Consider the following 12891-nt stretch of genomic DNA (forward strand, 5'->3'; position numbering starts at 1 on the left):
CTTCTTCAAGTCTAGCCATAGCTTTTTCAAACTTCAAATTGATTGTGTCAATGTAAGCACTAAGTTAAGCACCCAATTGAGTAACGGAGTCCACTTCATGCTTTCCTCCTCTAGTAGCCTTGCGATGTCTACTATATTGTGAGTTATGGACCGCCATTTCCTCAATTTTGTTCCAAGTTTGATTGTCATCAACTTCGGTGAACATTCCATTTGATCCCATGTTGAGAATGTTCCTTGAATCTTCATATAGACCGTTCCAAAATTGTTGTACCAAGAACCACTCGCTAAGTCCATGGTGAGGACATGAGCGATAAATTCCCTTGAACTGCTCCCAAGCTTCATACAAAGATTCTTCATCCCTTTGCTTAAAACCCGTAATTTGGGCTCTTAACATGTTAGTCTTTTCCGGTGGGTAGAATTTTTTGTAGAAAGCTAGAGCCAACTTCTTCCAAGATTCAATTCCGAGAGTGGCCTTATCAAGGCCCTTCAACCATTGTTTCGCGGTGCCAATTAGAGAAAAAGGAAATAAGACCCGTCGAATTTGGTCTTGAGTTACACCGGTTTGAGAAATTGCATCACAAACGGTTTCCATATGAGAATGAGGGTCTTCACTAGGCATCCCCCCAAATTGGCTCCTTTCCACTAATTGGATAAAGGCGGATTTGGCAATAAAATTTCCGGTCAAATGTTGTGGTGTGGGAGTACCATTGGGTAGGTTCTCCTCGGTGGGTACGGAATGTGATGAAAACTTAGGCATTGTGGGTTGATTTTGTGTTGTAATTTGTGTTGGGTTCTCCTCACCTTCTCTTGCAAAAGGGTTGATGAACTCAATAGTCGGTTGAATATCTACAACCTCACTAATACCTCTCAAATTCCTCCTAGCAAGTCTTCTATTGGTTGTCAAAGTTCTTTCAATTTCACGATCAAAAGGTAACAAATCACCTTGTGACCTTCTAGACATGCAAAATATCAAACAACTCGAAAACAATTAGAACAAACCTTGAGGAGTTTTACTTCCCCAAGGCAAAGAAAGACACAACTAATAACAATATAATAAAATCTAAATCAAGTTAACACCGTCCCCGGCAACGGCGCCATTTTTTGGTCGGGACTAAATCTTTTCGGTAACTTGTCGTTAGGAGCACCTAGACCAAAACACAATTTATAACTTCACAAACAACTCTACAATTAGTAAAGAGGCAAGTAAAGGTCGGATCCCAAGGGACGGGAATTGAGATGAGATTTCTATTGCAACTAGTGGTGTCTTAGAGGTGTCATAAATTGGGTTGATGTAGAAGGTCACTAAACTAAATAGCAATGAAAGTAAATAAGCAAGATGATGTGAAAGGGTTGTAAACAATTGATAAAAAGCACTAGGGTATCATGGGGTCATAGGGGAATCATGGGAATTGATCATACAAACATGTTCTCAAATTATAAGCAAGAAATTATTGTTGTGATGGATTGAGTTGGGATATATCTTACAATCCTAGGAAAGTTTGGGTCCCGGAGCCGAATCGATTAGATTGTACAACACCTACAAGTCGACTTAATCTTCCCTACTCAACAACATGCATGGTCTAATGAGACTCGAGTTGGTTTATGTCTTACAAGTCTCATTGAAAAGATAGGTGATGGGTAAAAAATGCAAGGATTCATAGGCTCGCATTTCATCAAACATAACATGTGCATGAGTTGAGATCAAAACAAGCAAGCAAATAAACCATGAAAGCATATTAATTTAAGCATGAATCATTCCCCATGTTGGTTTCCCCTAATTACCCATTAACCCTAGCTAGGTGACTACTCACTCATTATCATGTTGATCATGCTAGCAAGGTTATCAATCATACCAACAAAATGAAACATGATGAATAAATGAAAGTAATTAACAATAATTAAAAAGGGATTAAGAGAATTATACCTACTAATGATTCCAATAATAAAGCAAAGAATAAAAGAAGTACTTGATGCTTGATTGAGAGGTTGTCAATCTCCCAATAATAACCCAAATAATCTTCAATTACCCAAAATAAAGGATGAACAAAAGAGAGATTAAGGAGATAAAACTTGTATTAAAACTTGATTAATTGTTGATTACAAAACTAAAGAGAGATTTGATTGATATTAACTACTCTAAGAATTGATAAGAAGAACATGATCTTCTAATTAGACTAATGGGGTATTTATAGTGGAAATTAGGTGGATGCATTAGGGTTAACTAAGGACTAAACTAGTAATTACACTTTTGAGATTTGATCAGGGAAACGCCGGTATTTTTCGAAGGAAGGGCATCTTTCTTTGAAGCTTGAAGAAACGGATTTGTGCTGGACTGGAATCCGTGCGTCTTAGGCACGGGACGGCCGGATTCAACGGTCTCTGCCCGGGAGTCTTTGAGGGAAGACGCACGTCTTCTGGTAGCTGCTGCTCGGGCGTCTTTGAAGGAAGATGCACGGATTGTGGTGCTGGGGACGGGCGGATTCAGGACAATCCGCACGGATTGTTCCTCAGTCTTGTTTCTTCTTCTTTTCTTCCCTTTTCTTCATAAAATCCTTGGGGATTTCCTTGGAGATGCAAGGATCTTTCCTCAACATTGCTCATCTACTATAATATGTACAAAGGCCTTCTAATCTTGTCTCTCCTTGATGCTTGGTCATTGAATTCAATCAATTTAGTCTCATTTTGCCATGAAAATGCAAGGTTTGCACTCCTTTCCTACCAAGGACACAAAACCTCAAAGAATATGCAAAACAAAGAACTAAAGACAATAAATGACCCAAATATGCACTAAAAAGCATGGAAACAAGGCTAATTCGGGGACTAAATATGCGCTAATTATGGTCACATCAGTAGTCCTATCAGCCCACAGTACTAGAGGTAGTTCTTCTGCCCATCTTCCTTTTCTTCTTTTTAGCTTTTTCTTCAGGCAGCTAATTACTACTTTGTTGCTTGACTCTGCCTGTCCGTTAGCTTTTGGATAGCCTGGTGTGGATGTGACTAGGTTGATATTCCATTGTGCACAGAAGTTTGTTGTTCTCTTTCCCACAAATTGTGTACCATTGTCACAAACTATTTCTGAAGGTATTCCATATATGGATATGATATTCCTTTTGATGAATGATATGACATCCTTTTCTTTGACTTGCCTGTAAGAGTCTGCCTCTATCCATTTGGAAAAGTAGTCAGTCATTGCTAGCATGAAAACTTTTTGTCCAGGCGCATGGGGTAACTTGCCTACTATGTCCATGCCCCATTTCATGAATGGCCAGGGGGCTTAGATGGAATGTATTAGCTCTGATGGTTGATGGACATAAGGGGAGGGAATTTGGCAGGCTTCACATTTGGAGCTATATGCTATGCAGTCAGCTCTCAGGGTTGGCCAAAAATAGCTTGTCCTGAGGATTTTGCTTGCCAGGCTTCTGCCACCTTTATGATTTCCACAGTATCCATCATGTACATCTTCTATGACCTGTCTGGCTTCATTTTGTTCCAGGCAATGTAGGTAAGGTCCAGCCTGAGACTTTTTAAACAACGTGTTATTTATAATGGTATAAGTGGATGCTTTGATTTTCAGGGCCCTTGCTTCGTTTTTATCTTTAGGGAGTATCCTGTAAGAACCAATCATAGTAGGGTTTAGTCCAGGAGGTTATGTCTTCCTGGATGGGACAAATTTGATCAGGACTTTCTATGGTTGGTTCCAACAGGTGGATGATGGGTATTTTATCGAACACAGCAGGGCTGAAGCTTGATCCCAGGCTGCCTAGGGCATCCGCCTGGGTATTTAAGTCCCTTGGTATTTGGTCAATGTCAAAGGTTTTGAATTTTTTGCAAAGGTTTTTGACATATTCTAAATAGAGCATCATTTTTGAATCCTTTGCTGCATATATTCCTTTGACTTGGTTGGAAATTAAGAGGGAGTCAGTTTTTACCGTGAGGTTTGCTATACCGAGTTCTATACATACCTTTAGTCCAGCAATCAGGGCGTTATATTCAGCTTCATTATTTGTGGCTTTGAATTCACAACTAATAGCCTGTGCAATTAGGTCTCCCTGTGGTGACTTCAGGACTAGTCCTGGCCAGTGCCTTTTATATTTGTTGCTCCATCCATGTGTAGAGTCCATTCCTGGTCTGTCTTATGGGTGTCAAGGTGATTGACCTCTTTTATGAGGTCTGGTTCTAGGGTAGGACTGAATTCAGCCACGAAGTCTGCTAATGCCTGAGATTTAATTGCCGTCCTGGGTTCAAAAGTTATATCATAGGTGCTAATTTGTACTGACCATTTTGCCATTCTGCCTGACAACTCAGGCTTTGTCAGGACAGATTTGATAGGCAGGTTGGTTCTTACAATAATTGGGTGACTTTCAAAATAAGGTCGAAGTTTAGTATAGGACATTACTAAAGCAAGTACATATTTTTCAAGTAAGCCATACCAAGTTTCTGCGTCTAGGAGACTCTTACTTACATAGTAGACTGGATGTTGTTGGTCGTCAATTTCTTTGGTCAGGACTCCACTTACTGTTGTCTCTGTGACAGATAGGTAGACCGTCAGGGGTTCTCCTTTGTCTAGTATGGCAAGTAGTGGAGGTGTAGTTAGGTATATTTTGAGCTCTTGGAAGGTTGTTTCATGTTCAGGCAACCATTTGAATGCCTTGTTTTTATTGAGTAGGTCATAGAATGCCTTGCACCTTACTGATGATCTGGAAATGAATCTATTCAGGGCTGCAACTCGTCCTGTCAGTTTTTGAATGTCTTTGACTGACTTGGGAGATTCTAGGTCTAGTATGGCTTTTATTTGTTCTGGGCTGGCTTCTATTCCTCTTTTGGTCACCATGTAACCTAGGAATTTGCCTGAAGAGACTCCAAAATGGCATTTGGATGGATTAAGCTTCATGTTGAATTCTTCCAGGATCTTGAAAGCTGTTTCCAAGTCCCTGATGTGATCTTCAGCCTTCTTTGATTTGACCACCATGTCATCAATATAGACTTCCATTGTGTCTCCTATTTGGTCTTTGAACATTGTATTGACCAGGCGTTGGTATGTTGCCCCTGCATTTTTCAGGCCAAAGGGCATTGTTGTGTAGCAGTATATGCCTCTTTCTGTGATGAATGCAGTAAGTTCCTGATCAGATGGGTGCATTTTGATTTGGTTGAATCCACTCGAGGCATCCATGAATGTCAGGAGTTCATGCCCTGTTGTAGCATCCACCATTACGTCTATGTGTGGGAGTGGAAATGGGTCTTTTGGGCAGGCTTTATTGAGGTCTGTGTAATCTACACAGACTCTCCACTTGCCATTCTTCTTTTGTACCACTACTACGTTGGCTAGCCAGTCAGGGTACATGACTTCTCTTATCATCCCCATGTCCAATAGTTTGTCCACTTCTTCATTGATGATAGCATTTCTTTCATGCAAACTTTTTCTTTTTTCACTGGGATGGCTTATAAGACTTATCTATATTTAGTTTATGTGTAATAATATTGGCATCTATACCAGTCATATCAAAATGTGACCAGGCAAAACATGAAGATTTACTTTTGAGAAAACTTACTAATTCTGGCCTGATGTTGTCAGGGACATCAGATCCTACTAGTACATGCCTGTCAGGATACTCAGGGTCTAAGATTACTTGATCTGTTTCCATTTTGGTTTCTGCCACATGAGTTCTCCTGACAGGGTACTGTAATTGCTAGGCGAGAGACTTACCTGCCTTGGAAGGCTTTAGTGACTCAGTATAGCATTCTTGGGCATATTTTTGTTCACCTTTTATGGTTGCTACTCCCCATTCTGTTGGTGTCTTGATGCACTGGTGGTAAGTTGAGGGTATGACCTTTACATTGTGGATCCATGGTCTTCCTAGTATGGCATTGTAGGATGACATGCAGTCCAGGACTCCAAATCTTTCGTATGAGGATACTCCTTCCACGTATGTGGGCAGGTGTATCTCCCCCAACGTGTTCCTTGTTTCTCCATTGAATCCTACCAGGACGTTAGATTTCTTTATAATCTGGCTTTCATCAATCTTCATTGCTTTAAGGACATCAAGTATGATCAGGTTCACTGAACTGCCTCCATCTACCAGGATTCTCATGACACGTGCAGTTCCTATTTGCATGGTGATAACCAGGCTGTTATGGTGGATGTCTGGAATGCCCTGCATATCAGTGTCGTCAAAAGTAATTTGAGGTAAATTGCTAGGTTTAAAAGGAGATTTCATTTTTGACTCCCTGGCAATTTTCTTTGCGGCTGAACTGGTCAGGCCAAAAATCTCTGATCCTCCATTGATGAACTTGACTTCATAAATGGGTGGTGTAGGGGGTAAGTCATGTTGTTGCCTTTCTATGTTCCTTCTTGTTCCATCATCTTCCCTGTTCTTCGTTGGCATCAAGTCTTTCGGATATCCTTTCTTTAGCAGGTAAGCCACTTGTCTGCGCAATCCCAGGCATTCTTCTGTTGTGTGCCCTATGTCCATATGAAATTCGCACCACCTGGTGGTGTCCTTCCTTGGGTTGGGGTTGTCTGACTTCTTTGGCCACTTGACAATGTCTTCCATATGGTCAAGTCTCTTGATCAGTCCTGCAATGTCAACAGAGAAGTTATATTCTTGGATAGGAGGATAAGTATAGGAGTTACCTCGTTGTTCATGTGTATAGTTGACTTCTGATATGTCAGGTCTTGTGTAGGGAGATGGCCTGGAACTGCTTCCTCTGTGGTTAGAACTTTTCCTGTTGACTTTGTCATATCCTGAATTGCTGTCAGTATTGTCTGCCTTGTAGCCTTTGTCCTCTTCCAGCCTGATCTAGCCTATGGCTAATGCTTGGACATCTTCAAAGGTATGACAGGGCTTCATGGTCATTGCATCATAGAAGTCACTGTCCAGGGATAGCCCTTGCCCGAAAGCTTCAACGGCTGTTCCACCATCACATCTGGGGATTGAAACCTTTTCTTTGTTGAATCTTGTCATGTAAGATCTGATCGATTCTCCAGGCTTTTGTTTGATCCTATATAGGTCACTGGATCTCTTTTCTAGCTCTCTACTGCTGGCAAACTGATGGTTGAAAGAGTTGACCAAGTCAGCAAAGGACTTGATGCTTCCATTTGGCGAGTTTATGTACCATTGTAGGGCGGTCCGTTCGAGTTGTTCGAATCCCTTACACATGCGGACTTGACGTAGTTCATCGAGAATTGATCTTTGCCGCATCCTTTGCTTGTAGTAGGCAACATGGTTTTGTGGATCTGTGGTCCCATTATAGATTCTCATGGAGGGAACCATAAATTTCTTTGGCAGGTCTATTTTTGCTATTTCATCCACAAAGGGTGAATCAGCATAGCTCTCTGGGTTTGCTTCTTCAATTGGGATAGGAACTCCTGGGATCTTCTCAAATCTGTCATGGAGTTTTTGGATTTCCTGGAGCATAGCCATCATAATGGTCATTTGTATTGGTTTGATCTGATGAGGTTTCTTCATTTTGGAGTTCTTCTGAGTCTGTTTCTTCTCCTGTCTTGGACTTTGGTGGAGTAGGAGTGCCAATATTGGAGAAATCAATATTCCTGATGATTGAGGAGAATGGTGTGCCAGGCTGAACTATCAACTTTGATCCTGAAGCTTTTTCTCCCAGCTTTAGTTTTAGGTGGATTTCGACTCTTTCAATTTTGCAACTTCGCTTTCACTGGGCCATTTTTTGTTTCAACTGTTCCATTTCCAACAATTGCTGTTGGGCGGCAGCCAGTTGTTGCTCAATGCTATCTCCTGCCATTTCTCAAGTTTTCGTGGTGTTAGGTTATGGATTTTGATTGTTTTTGAGCTAGATGCCCCACGGTGGGCACCAATTGTTTTGACAGGGATTCTACCAAACAGGAATACCCTGCCAGAGGTTTATATGTAGGGTAATCTAACTCAAACAATTCGCCTGACTAGTATTATTAAGTAAAATAACATGTAACAAACAATAACACAGTGATTTTATACGTGGAAAAACCCTGGGAAAAAGGGAAAAAACCACGGGCACCAAGCCAGGAGTGATTGATACTATGATTTTAGATAGCCTGACAGAGTATTGTTATATCAGGCCTGACAGGCGTAATTATAATGCTTAAGAATACACAAATGTAAGTAAGGACGAGAGAGTGTGTAATGTCCCTTCTGATTTTGTCTTCTCTTGTATTTATACTTGTTTTCACCGTTTCCTTCTCTGCCGTTTGGGGTTTCCTGGTAAATAGGGCATGTGCCCTATTTACCCGGAGGTAGTTGCCATCTTACTTAGCCATTGCTTTTGACTGTTTCCTATATCTTTTCCTTCTTGAATTAGTCTTCCTTTTTTGTAGGGTGTATATATAAACTGCCTGCTTGTCGCCTGCAATGCTTATTTGACGTTAGCCTGGCGTTTTTCCCCTTTCAGGCTACTGGTTATCTTTCGTCTGTCTTTCATCAACTCCTATTTGGTGCCTGTCCATACTTGATCAATGTCTGGTTTCAGATGTCTTTTGCTTGGAACTCGACTTTGGCTGTTGCCTGGCCTATGTCAGGTCAGGCAGGATAATTTTGGGCCCAACAGTTTCCATCTTGTTTTGTTTTGATTTTGGCTTGGGTCTTGGCCTTGACGTTGGGTGAGTAGCCTTTGGCTTTGGCTTTGACTTTGGTTTTTGCTTTGACTTTGACTTTGGCTTTGGCCTTGAGTGAATTGCTTTTGGCTTTGGTTTTGCTTTGGCCTTGAACTTTGACTTTGGGTGAATGGATATTGGCTTGGACCTTTGATTTTGGCCTTTCGCTTTGACTTTGGGTGAATGGCTATTGGCTTGGGCCTTTTATTTTGGCCTTTCGCTTTGGCTTTGGGTGAATGGATATTGGCTTGGGTCTTTGATATTGGCCTTTCGCTTTGGCTTCGGATGAATGGCAATTGGCTTGGGCCTTTGATTTAGGCCTTTCGCTTTGGCTTTGGGTGAATGGATATTGGCTTGGGCCTTTAATTTTGGCCTTTCGCTTTGACTTTGGGTGAATGGCTATTGGCTTAGGCCTTTGATTTTGGCCTTTCGCTTTGCCTTTCGGTGAATGGATATTGGCTTGGGCCTTCAATTTTGGCCTTTCGCTTTGGCCCTGGGTAAATGGCTTTTGGACTTTGTTTTTTCGTTTTGGCTTTAGCATTGGCTTTCGCATTGGCTTTGGTTTTCGCATTTGTTTTGGCTTTCGCATTTGTTTTGGTTTTCGCATTTGTTTTGGCTTGGACCTATTGGTTCTTTGCTGTCCTTCGTTCGAGGATGGTGAAGGTGCCAGCGGGGATGTACCCAGTGGTGAGAGGTCGATTCTCTGTGTTTGGATATTTTTGTGGGGAATGGGCTTGCCTTCCGTCATTGATTATGAACAAGGAGACCTTCTTGTTTGTTGTCTGGGGTCGTCGCAGGATCCCTTTGATTAAGAGTTCGTTCTAGATCGGGTGTTAATGAAAGGTTTCTATTGCCAGACATGGAATAGGTAAAGAGAATGGACACGGAGTTTTGAGTCCTTTGCTTACTCGGTATGGAACGTCACTCGAGTGTACTCACATTGAATTGGAACATGCTGTTTGTTTTAAATCATTTATCAAATCAATTCTCAATGTCAACGGGAACTGGTAAAGTGGAGAATGTATGATAGTTGGAAATCGTGCTTTTATTTAGATAAATAAGAGGTTAACACAGACTCGATGAATACATGTGACTCATGGGGACAGCCCCCAGTTGTTATTTAGGAATAAAAGGACAGACACTAGGATAGAAATGAGAAAGCCTAATATTCGGACTCGGACGCGGACTCAATCGTAGATACGAACTCCTAATCATCATGTTCCTCTTTGAAGGTCTCCTTCGCAGCATCCAGCGGCTTGAATGTCTGGTCTTGAGCATTGACCCACTTGAGCACTTCACTCTCGTTGTTGGGAATGATATGAGGATAATAGTCCATAAGGCTTTTATCTCCTTGCAGAAAGAGATGTTCATGAGGGTTGTTTTCATCACTTGGTTGGCCTAGGGATGAAGCTACCAGTTCATGGTTGTCGATCATATTTTGAATAACATGTTTCAGTTTGAAGCATGGTTCAGTATCATGACCTTTTCCTTGATGATATTGGCAATAGGCACTGCCGTCCTAGAAACAGGTTTTCCTCTGTTCAGACGGGTCCGGAGTGGGCCCGATTGGTTATAGCTTCCCTACAGTCATAAGCTTTTGAAGAGCTGCGGCATAAGTTGTGTTGAGTTTGGTGAATGTTCTTTGAGAACGCTTAACCTTGTTGTTTGACTTGAGACATCCAGGAGGATTGTCTTGACTGAGAGGTGCAATTATGATTTTGCCAGCTTCAATCATATCTTGAATGGCATGCTTGAGTTTTAAGCAGGTTTCGGTGTCATGGCCCTTGCCTTGATGGTATTTGCAATAGGCATTACCATCCCAGGATCGGGCTCTTTTGTGTTCGGGTTTGTCCGGAGTCGGACCAATGGGTTTGAGCATTCCTTCTGAAGCAAGTATCCTCAGAGCAGTGCTATATGTTATTCATAGATCTGCGAATACCCTTTGATGTTTTTCCTGTGGAAGATCCTCCAAAAGACCAACCTCAAAAGTAGAAGGTCTCCTTCCTTAATCCACCTAAGAACTTACCCCAAAATCTTACTAATATTAACTAGATATTATGTAAGATGGCCCTTGAAAAATAATACAAATCTATTACTAATACTCTTAGTAATTTTGTTTTGATTATTAACTCTTAATAATTTTCTTTTGATTTTTTAGAGAGATTAATTAATTTTCCACACATGCAAGAGTTGAGTTGAGTTGGAAAAATAAAAACAACACAAATGTTGTATGTTTGAGTGAGGAGGACGGTTGGAGGAGGAAAAGGGGAGTGTTTTTCCTTTCTTTTTAATGAGCCAATGCATGTTGGCTTGGTAAGAACAAAAGAAGAGAATTGGGAAGAACAAAAGTTAAGTGGAGAAAAGCATGCATGAGAACAATCATCATGCCCTCCACTACCTCTTGTACCGTGTAAATGGACCCATTATAGGTCCATTTCGATTTTACAATTTGTCTCACAATTCGATATAAATCTTCCGTCTTTAGAATCTTTTATGATAAAAACGTTTCCCAATTATTTCCGTCATAAAAAACACTCCGTAAAAATATATGTACTGCTACACATATGTTTACGTACTAATACTAGTCACATTAGTCAATTAGTACAAATTTAACAATTAATTACTTAATCATTAATTCCCGTCTCAAATAATTTATTATTCAATTATCGCATAATTAAATAATAATTTCCGCGCCTCGAGTTCACAACTCAATATCTCTCTAAATCAATTTAATCGACTAACTTATTAGTCAATAAATCAAGGGGCTAAATAAATTATATCTCATACAATTAATTAGTTGTCAATTGGGGTTCGTTCCTTTAGGTGTGACCGAAAAGGGTCAGTTGATCACCGCCGTCTCACGACAATAACGTCAAACTCTAGTTAGCCAACCGTTATCGATTTACGTTAATCAACTGACGAGGATCAAATAATTAAATATCTGATGATATTCCTTTAATGAGATTTATTATGTAAACGCACTATTGTGGAGGACACTAACTCTAACAATCTCCCACTTGTCCGACACAAGGTATGCGCTACCAATTCTCTTGTCCGTTTTAATATCCCACTCAATGCAAGGTGTCTTTCAGGTCGCACTTGCACATGAACATATCGCGAGTGGTTTTCTCGATCGGGAGTGTGACTACCTGACCGGAAAAATCTCCCACAGATTACTTCCGAGCGTGGCCATCATTTGTAGTCATTAACTCCTCGAGTAGCCTTGAGATATATTAACCCAACGTGGGTGGACAATTCTTGTCTTCCCTATATATCCTATTGCACAATACAGATCACCATGACCCAGTAAATGCCCTCTGGCGTCCTTTCACGGCACAACCTAGGAAAAAAAAACCAAAGTCACTCGAAAACTGCACTTGCTCAGATAATAGTCTCCAGTCAAAATAATCGACTCATAGGAACATCTTAGAGATCCCTACCATGACCAGACGTCTATAATAGAACTAAGAGACTCTCTAAATGGTCACTGCCCGGCAAAGTGTCCCACAGTCTGCCTATGTAAACGACTAGTCATCCATATGACCTTATGGTGCTGAACCTACCATCAATCGTCTTACAATCTAGTCACTCCGAGACGTCACCTCATTAAGTGACTAGGGGCTAATATAATGTTCATCCTACTCACTTGAATTAGGGTTCAACATTGTCTCCACAACCAATTCGGATAAACAAGGTATTCTTGTTTTCAGTCAAACTGAATAATTGAGTTCTTAAAGAGACTCAAACAATGAATGCAATCATCACTTATGTGAATATCAATACTCTATCCAATATTTACATAACGATATTCAGCAATTAAGGTATACTCCTCAATCACATTGAGATGACATAACCATCATGCCTACCTTATGCCAACAGCTTTGGTTAGAGGATTAGCAACAATTGCATCACTCTAGTTTCCATTGCTATTTTCCTTTGTTCTATGCAATCTTTTCATCACATAGAGCCTTTCTAAGTACATGTCTAAACAAGTTTTTAGACTCTGATTCTAAAGTCAGTCAAACACTCCCACTGTTTTCACAGTCTCTTGGGTGACGATATTCGGCTAACAGAACTACTCTAGTTCCATTAAATTTCGGACATCAACTGTCTCTTATACAACATCGGATGTTGTAATGTACTTAGCTTTCGTTCATGATTTATGCGTAAAACACTTATACAAATCCTTCATATGACATCTTTTATGTATGACTCCTCATATATATATGTATAACTTCTTATACATGTATAACTTCTTATACATTTTATTCTTTATGCACATAAAACTTTTA

The 12891-nt window shown here is 40.5% G+C and overlaps 1 non-coding gene across 1 annotated transcript; it reads left to right on the forward strand.

Annotated features, from left to right (window-relative positions):
- The first annotated feature begins 287 nt into the window (after positions 1 to 287).
- LOC141639876 (small nucleolar RNA R71) lies at positions 288 to 394 on the forward strand. The gene has a single exon (XR_012542737.1). It is a non-coding gene; the product is annotated as a small nucleolar RNA R71 (small nucleolar RNA).
- The last annotated feature ends 12497 nt before the right edge of the window (positions 395 to 12891 follow it).

Source organism: Silene latifolia, unplaced genomic scaffold (assembly GCF_048544455.1).
Source record: "Silene latifolia isolate original U9 population unplaced genomic scaffold, ASM4854445v1 scaffold_57, whole genome shotgun sequence".
Lineage (NCBI taxonomy): Eukaryota > Viridiplantae > Streptophyta > Magnoliopsida > Caryophyllales > Caryophyllaceae > Silene > Silene latifolia.